General features: G+C 42.8%; 1 protein-coding gene across 8 annotated transcripts in view; it reads left to right on the top strand.

Moving 5' to 3' along the window:
* The first annotated feature begins 2,478 nt into the window (after positions 1-2,478).
* ptk2aa (protein tyrosine kinase 2aa) overlaps positions 2,479-9,314 on the top strand; it is a 94,397-nt gene continuing 87,561 nt past the window's right edge. For all 8 annotated transcript variants that reach the window (XM_080838090.1, XM_080838094.1, XM_080838093.1 and 5 more), the window contains exon 1: positions 2,479-2,633. The gene's annotated coding sequence lies outside the window, so the exon portion shown is untranslated. The remainder of the gene's footprint in view (positions 2,634-9,314) is intronic.

Raw genomic sequence — 9,314 nt, 5'->3', positions numbered from 1 at the left:
GGAATCAAATTGTGTGGACAGTATGAATCAGTCATATCTGTTTACAGTTTAAATTGTCATGTTGTATTCTTTGTAATCTGTGTTTCATATTTACATTTCCCTATTTATTAGCTGTAGATTATTGTTAACATGTACATAATGCATAGCATAATCATGTTTTTCATCATTATTACTATTGATCTACACATTCTTTTGTATACTTTACATATTTTGTACTTTACATTTTTGTATGGTTCTCAGCAGTATTAAACACAAAGTAGCAATAAAGCATTTGTCTTGCAGATAGTTTTTTATAGGATTAGCTCAAGATATCTTGATGATACTATAATGAAAAAAAAGTATTATTTATAAAAACTGAGGAGGAATAAGGGCATTATAGCAGAGTCTTGTTCGTTTTTGTCAAGAACCCTGATCATTTCATTGTAAGTTATCAGTTTGCTATTTTGTCCACTAGAGGTCAGTAAACTACCTGGACAAACATGACAGTGCTGAGATGTTTGCCACTTTTCCCCAGTAGGGGAGCTGCATGAATTTGACATGACCGTAATCTTGATATCTACATTTGAGTTAAACCTAAAATTACACTTTTTATTGAAGACCCTGTCTCCTGTTTGGGGGCAGTCTAGGTTTCATAGAAACAGTTTTTTCTAATTAACCTACGAACCTTGTTAAGAGAAGTTTCCCCAAGTAGTGTTGTAGGTCATATCCCAAAACATGTCTGAACTGATTTATGCTCACAGTGTATAATAATATGCACATGTACACCTTTGTGTTTTAAATTATTAATTCATGTGTCCTGGTGTATGGTATATTACTGCAGTGTAAAAAACTGATACGCTCAAACTTATGTATAGTAGATCTGATTTATAATCTTCGTGTGATTTCTTTTCAATTGAGTCTCACGAAAAATTTAATTTGGGTGAACCATCTTCGAGGGTTTTTTTTTTAATTTAATCTGGAAACCTCTCAGGACAAAAACAGCAGACGTCAATCCTTTAGATCATCTCTCCCATAATGGTTGCGATTTTGGTGCTCTGTTCTCTCTCCTTTGAGACCAGAGACTAGAGAGTCTCACGCTCTGCACATTCATCCCACATTTGCACCGCAGGATAATCACAGCTTGTTTAAAGGTCTTAAAACCCAGTGGCAGATTAGAGATTATGAAAACATTGGATTCTGCAGATTTCCCCAGATCGGAGCTTACCCAGTTTAATACCAGCGCTCATCCCAGTACAGTTTTGCATGCAGGGAATAATATCTCGAGGAATCCCAATCTGAAGTTGTACTCCTTGCAGATGTCTTTTTTTGGGGGGGGGAGGAGGAATCACATATCACAATCAGGGAATCACAGCTAGGTCTCAAGATTAACATCTTAAATGACTACCCAGCAAAGATAACAGTAACTTAAAGTATGGAGAGTTCCACACTGAAGGCTTGGGATCAGCTTGGGAGCTCTTTTTTAAATGTTCCAGTGGATGGCTGATTTCAACCCCCTTTGTGAGTGCAAATTCAAACAGCTCAATCCGAGTGTGGGTGTGCTGTGAGCAGTGTGTGGGGTCCGCTGAATTCACAAGATGGATGAAGATGGAAGACGCATCCTTTGCCTCTGTAATGATGTTATGTGCAGAGAGCACAGCTCCAAAGCAAACATCTGAAAGTCATTAAACGTGTGTCAGGGTGTGTGTGTGTGTGTGTGAGTCAGTGTATCTGCACCTCTCTATCACAAGCCATACATTAAATATTGTATTCTCTTTCAGGTGGTGAGTGGGTTGATGAAAGCAAGGGGGTAAGGAGGACTCTAACAGAAACACAAACACAGCCTACGACATACGCAGGCAGGGAGAGTGTTGGTTTGTTTTGTTTTGTTTTTCAGGCCACAACTCAACTCCCAACAGGGAGAGGGAATCAGATTACTATTGGACAGGTGCTTCGAATATTACGGTGTGGGGGGAAGGGTGCAGTAGTGGGGCACAACCAGGGTCATGACCGGATATAAACTGATTTATTCATTAAATCATGTTTGCAGGATTTCCCAGATAGCATTGCTGTTAACCGGGTGCATAGGCCCTGTGTAAAAAAAACACTGAGAACATTATGCTTGACACAGCGATTTTAGAATAACTGGAGACTAAATGAATCTTAGCTCAATATAACTCAAAATAAGGCATCAATGTATGTGATACAGGTAAATTCCAAATAACCTGTGTAAGATTGATGATAGAGGTGATCCTCGGGTGTTGCCAATTTTAGGGGGGTAACGCAAAGCAATCGGGTTCATAAACCCAATGATGTTCTGTTCATAATCGATAGCAAGCTATGCAAACCACCGTAAGTGTATGGTTTCCCTATGCTCAGTCTCGCCATCTGGAGTACCTCCTTCACATTTCCCATATGCACATTTCCCCCCTCTTAGGGGTGTAGCTGTATTCGACCGGTTGCTACGCGTCAGCCATGTTGGAATGCAAGGCTCAGGATGAACGGGAATGAGCAGGGTCGGAGTGGGAGAAGTGAAAGAAAAGCGAAGGCAGTGTCTACCAACTTCACTTACATTGGAATTTAATCAACGATAACGAAGTCATCGAGTTGGGTAGGCTAGCCAGAGTGACGACAACGTAGCCCGAATTTTGAACAGCGTGAGTAGAGCTCTGATTTAAAATATTTCGTCTGTAGGAGCAAAAATGCAACTTCATTGGTGGGACTGTCGAATAGCTTCCTAACCGACAAAAAAATTACTCCCGAGTTTGATTATCCCACTTGTCGAATCACGGTGAACTGTTATTGTGAAACACATTGACTATATCCAGTTAAAAACAGAAGCGTTCAGTGTCTGTATTCAACATCTGTCTGTACTGTAAAGGATATCGTTACAATGTGTGTCCAACCCTGGCAGTCATAACAAATAGCTGAAGTTACAAACACAGTCAACTAGAAACACTGTAGCCTTGTTGGGAATGTGTGCCCTAGTAGCCTAGTCACACACTATCCAGGTAGAATGAATCCATATAGCACGTACATATTGCACACGGAACGTTTCTTAACCACAGACCGAATCATTTCTGAAGTAAATTCGAGTTGTGTAAGTGCCAGCAGATTGAACGCTAATAATACGCCAGTTGAAACTCTGTTCGGTTCTTTGCCGTTTTGAATAACGTCATTCAACGTGTATTTTAAGGTTACACCAGTTCAAACTTCAGGCTTAGCCTCAGGACGAACATTTTTGGCTGACATAGTCCGCTGTAGTGTAATCTAAGTGCTGTGATAGCCTCTTTCATTTTCACATTTGTTTGGCACCTTTTTGCGCACGTAAAATAGTGTATTTTCCGTGGCCCGGGGCGTTGGAAAATACAGTGCAAGGCCGGGGCCATATTATTTTTAGACTCGCTTTGAGTGCAGGCGAGGCCTACAGTTTACCAGTAGCTAGTCAGTGTGTCAGTTTTAATATGTGCTATAAAGACAACTTCAGTCTTAACCTATTAATACGGAATGGAATGGATCAGTATGCCCTATTAGGGACAGTGTTATCCCTCAAACCATAATTTCTCTTTACTCCGAAGGAGGCCCTAGAACATTGTTTACATTTACCCTTGTGTTTGTTTTAACACTATACTCGAAGAAGCGTGTGTTCGTGTTTGTATGTGATTGAGTGGAGTGGGTTGGTGGTTGACGTCAGGACATTATTAGACATAAATTAGATTTGTATTTCATATGCTTCAGTTGGTATTTAAATAATACATCCATATAAAGTATAAACTACAACAGCTGATGTCTTTAATCAAGCTGGCTGAACATCCTTGAAAACCTCAATTACAATCCATTCATACAATCCATTTATGACAAGACATTGAACGATGTAATGCTTTCTGTCATGTGGAGAGGACTTGCAAGACCTGCAGGACAATCTTGCTCCAGATGGAGAGAAGTGACTTTGAGACATCCGTCCTTAATTGTAACTTGTGTTGTTTTAGCTGTAAAGGAAGAGGGTATGTATTTTGTAGGGCCACTATGACAGGAAGCCTAAATGAACACACACACACACACACACACACACACACACACACACACACACACACACACACACACACACACACACACACACACACACACACACACACTCATCCCACTTGTGTCCTGCTGCGCCAGGATGTTGCTGCCTGATAGGGTCCCTCAGGAGTGTTAAGGGAAAAAACGCCTTTTTCCTCTCAACGGCAGTGACTGGCTGTTGTTGTCTGGGACTGTGTGTGTGTGTGTGTGTGGGGCAGTGAGCTACCTAACGAAGCTGAGGGAATGGTGTTGATTTTTCCGGTCATACTCAACCGGGGCAATGAAAGGATCTGCTTGTAACCAATTTGTTGTGCTTGCAACTGTGTGAGGTCTTGGGTTAATATTATGAAAAACCAACCCAATGCCAACCCCATGCCAACCTGTCATTCACTCACAAACATGTCGTAACTAGCAAACATGATGGAACGACTAAATAATGAGCTTTTCCCCTTGCCTAGTGCACCCAGAGATGTTTACACATTAACCTCACATTTGTATGTTTCCGCTCCCCTCGACAGTTCGACTGCTGCTTTTAGATGTTTCCCCCCGACTTTAATTAGCTCCAGTCACTTTGGAGTAAACTCCATCTGCTGATTCTCTTATTGTGGTTGCTTTATTCCCTGCAAGCTCTTTCAAGATTGCTGTACAGTTTGGATGATTCAACCGGGCTTCATGGCAGGGGATTCATTCAATGGCTCCGTCCACAGCATGGCTTCGTACACTAGTCCCACGGCAAATATGTCCTGTTGTTTTCAGACATGTTGACATTGAGGTTGTGTCTACACCAGGTTTCTGTCATTGCGGGGAATGTACACATTGTCAATCCTCGAGTGTTTTGTGTGGAATCACTCTTGGTGATTGATGGATGTTCAGCCATTTTTCCACCTCATCCCATGATGGCAGGTAATGACATGTTGACTGTGATGTTGCAGGAACCGTGTCTTTTTAAAGCCTAGACTGGCAGCAGCGACTGGCGAAATCTATTTCCTCTCCTAAACCTGTCTGTCAGATGCAGCTGGAATCGGATTCGGGAGGGGCAGGCACAGGAGAGGAGCTATTGACATTGCCGAAGCAAAGAGTCAGTCCGCTGAATATGATGGAAGACCTTTCTCCTCCTTCCCCAGAGATGGCTGCTGTTTCCTGCAAGGGGAAAGGCTCTTGGAGGAGCGGTTTAACGGACAAAACAGAACAGTAGCGTTGCTGTTTGGATTTCGCTAATGATTAGGGCCAGCCGCTAATTAAGATCTTCTCGAGATTTGGTGTAGTGTAGCCTATGTGGGAATTTGAATAGAGTGTGTCTCCTGCGATTTGTAGTGGTCCCCCCCCCCCCTTTCTCTGCGGTATATATTTCCATGTGTCAGTGTAATCTATACTGTGACCATGTGTGATACGTTTCCTTGAGGATTTGTGTGGTTAATCTTGAAAACGTTTAATCTGAACCAATGAAAACAAATTAGTCTCTGTCCTTCTCACGTCTGTGTTCCTCAGTCAAGCCTTTGTGCAGATAAACTTCTTTTTCTCTTAGGGAAGATTACCTTACGGGATGAGGAATCAAGTACAGTTATTTCATTTAAGGATCCAGACCTCCGTGTCCTTTTTCTCGCTCAGTACCTTAATGGACCCAGTGTGCGCCTTTGCTTGTGCTGGCATGCAGTGCAGACCTGAGAGGCGGCTAACAGGAAGTGGAGTTCAAGTCACCCAGAGCCTCACTACACACGAGGCTTCTTCCCAGCTAGGCATTTCCTGCCTACCTGACTCCACCAGGGGTAGAGGGGCATGGGAATGGACCAGTGGATTTGAAGGGGCTGCTTCTCATAGGAGCCACTCTTGAAAAAAAGGTGCAGTCTAGTCCTTCAGTTTAGTTTGGTGGAAGAGTCCAAGAAGGATCATTTGTAGATGTAGGAGGGTAGATTGGATATTAGATTTGTAGTTTTTTTCCCCTTATGATGAAGTGTCTACACAAGGTTCTTCATGTGGACAGGCTCTGTGTAGGAACATGTATCAGTTTAGAGAACCCATAAAGAATCACAGGTTATTAGCACGTAGTCTGTAGTATACTACCTTTTACATTTGCACTGAAAGGAAGAAAAAGGCAAGCAAGGTCAGGCTTACTTGTGACTTTCACTCTTAAAAAGGAGAAGAACACCAGAGAACACCTGAGAGCTCCCCAGCGTCACATTACGCCCTTAATTTCTCCACTGTCTGTTTCTCACACCATGTTTGGGTAGAAAAGCTTTTGTCAAGGTCAGAATTTACATAGAGCACAGACATACTTTTTTACCCTGTTTGCAGCCTAGGCTATAAAAACGGTGTTTATTTTCCATCAGACTGAACACAAAGGCTGCTGTTCTGCCTCAACCCCTCAAGGATCTCTGAACACCTGTATTCCCACTCTACTTGATACAGGAAGACTGCTGGAGTGTAGAACAATTAGAGACCAGTTTTCCCCCTCATAGCTAGCAGACAATGGGGAAGTGTATGTCAGAGTTCTCCCTGAAGTCTTTTCAAGTGACAGGTGGACCTGTGGTATGATACAAGATACCTAATTATTGCTTCTCCTTCAGGGAAGATGATTGAGATGCATTTATGACAGAGGATACTGCAAGAAGACCATATTTAGAATGTTCCAGAATACTCAAGAACCCTGAATGGGGCCGCTGAAGGTGGAATCGGTTTCACTTGTAGATTTCATTACCAGCTTCTTCGTAACTCTGGAAAATTGTTTAAAAAATTCTGTAAGAAATACTCTGACATTCTAAGAGACTATATGCAAATATAAGTTCACAGTTTCCCTCATTCAGACCTGATACCCTTAATGGGGTAGGGTCTGACCACCTGGGGTAGATCATCTTGTATCTGCATCCTGATCATGTCTGCCTTCACCCTCAGGTTAACAGTCTGCCCTGAGTGTGTGTGTGTGTGTGTGTGATTGTGATGTATGGCCATTTCTGGAAAATGCAAATCGATCACAATCTCCAGAGAGGCTGCCGTGGCTGACTATCTCCACATTTTTATATATATTTATTTTTTGTTGTATTGGATTTTTATAGTTTTTCTATTCTTCATGCTCAGCATTTTCATGCCCTTTGCGTGTCCAACAACTTTATTTCACCTTCAAAACTCTGCACCATCTCCAGATTCAAAGTTCTCACCTTGCGGCCTATTTTGGTTAGTGAAGTCAGCATGAGAGGCTGCAGATGTTCACCGGTGCACAAAGCTATGGCGTGTGGGTGGTTGGCATGTGTGTGGGTGTGTAGGTGGTGTGTTGGATGACACCTTGGCCCTGAAACTCAATCGAGATGTGTTCAGCACCAGACCCTCAGGCCCACCCATAAATAAACAGTGATGGCAGATGACTGAAGTGACTCCTCATGCAGCACATGCTAAATTTACCCAGCAACCCTGCCGTCTCGGAAAGGCGTCCTGAAATAAAGAGGGGACCCTTCTTCAACCTCTGTGTCATTTCAATCCTTTGGCTAAAGTATTAGCACGTACATAAGGATTTGGTTAGTGTTACTGTTATAACAGTATGTCTACTGGCATAAGGCCTTGTGTTCAAAATAGGGTGACGTGTTTTCTACTGAAAAGGTAAAGGTGTAATCGTTTTCTTTGATTTGCAAGGTGAGGAGGGTACATGAAGACATGGCAAAATCTAAATCAAGACATGAGATAAAAAAAAAAAATGTCTTATAGAGATGTAGCAGGATAGACATGCCATTTAAAAGGAGTCTTTTTCTTCTTCAGGCTCCAATCATTTATCCACCCCAATTATCACAGTCCCAATGCCAGCGCAGTAAAACCGAGCCAATCTCATTGGCTATAACCACACTATTGGGACATCTCTTGACATGTAGATTAAATTCACCTTCATCCATGTCTTTCCAAACACAGGCTTGTAATTGGACAAGACATCTCTCAGCCGTCAAATCCAGCAAGCCAGGGTTGCCGTCACGGCGTGTCTCATTTCTGCCTCCGACATCTGATTATCTCAGCTTTTTGCAGCCGTTGGGCTGTGAGGGAGAAAGAGAGAGAGAGAGAGAGAGCGAGAGCGAGCAGGCGTGGGCCTACGCGTCTCATTGGACGAGCAGGGCGCCCAGAGGCAGCGAAAAATCATCCACATCCACAAGAGGCGGCTGTGAAAATTACAGCAGGTGTGCTGAAAGATAAGGAGGTCCAGGCTTTTCATATCTGCCTGACACCCAGCTGTGTCTCCAAGCCCTCCCTCTATTCCTCATTCTCTCTCTCTCTCTCTTTCTCTCTCTGTCCATCCTGCCTTCTTGCAGTCTCACTATCTCGCTCTCTCCCTCCTGGAGCTAAATGGCCATTTCCTCCTTATCTTGATATTTGTGAGGGGCAACACCTTACTTCAGTTCATAAACCTCTATATAAATCATTTATCTTCCCCAAAGCAGTTTGTGATGATACGAGTTCAGTATAGTTAACTGAATGCTGCAAAGGTGTGTTAAATCTTGTTTTTTACACCTTTAATTAGGATTCATGTTTGCAGTGTACGGCAATATTCACGTTGCAAAAGTATGCTATTGGCCAACACGTTAAGAATAAGAGTTCCTTCTGACTGGACTCTGGGTCCTTCTTTGACGCAACTGGAAGGAATGTGTTCCACCATGGCTTTTTAATGATTCACCTACATTTCAATACGTTTTGAAGAAACTGACATCAGTGTTGTATAGCTTAAGATAATTACCATGCCTTGTGATATTTTTTCTTTCCCCAGTCTAATTAGTTGAGCGGTTCTGTTGTGGATGGCCGTATTTCAGATCTTCTGACTGGAAGGAAATGTTTTGAAAGCCCGGTTGTAACAGCTTTGAGTCACACAGCCTTGGGGATGCGCTTCCTCTCGCTGCTGTTGTGATGACTTGAGAATCATTACCAAAACATGAATTCTGCTCTATTTCGGGAGCCGCTGTGAAGTTGTGAATACTAATCGTCTCTTAACTGGGTGAGAAATGGCCGTGCTCCACGCTCCACTTTTTTTAATACGGTCACACTTTGCAGACAAATGTCTTGTGTTTGCGATGGTGCTATGAAAGCAGTACGTGCGAGTGGGCATGAAACTCTTCAACGCTATCATGTCGCCATGTCCATTTAATGTTCCTAAGTGCCATTTCAGTTAAACATATATGATGTGTGTTTTATTGTCACAGAGATGTGCAGCTTGTGCATATGGTAGACGTCCTCCTACACAAGCCCCCCCCTCTCTCCCTCACAGACCTGGACATCTCTATGGTGGAAATATGCTTGTGGCTTTGCAC

Source organism: Sprattus sprattus, assembly GCF_963457725.1.
Source record: "Sprattus sprattus genome assembly, chromosome: 4".
Lineage (NCBI taxonomy): Eukaryota > Metazoa > Chordata > Actinopteri > Clupeiformes > Clupeidae > Sprattus > Sprattus sprattus.
The sequence above is the reverse complement of the archived record's forward strand: the minus strand, read 5'-3'. Positions and strand labels throughout refer to the sequence as shown.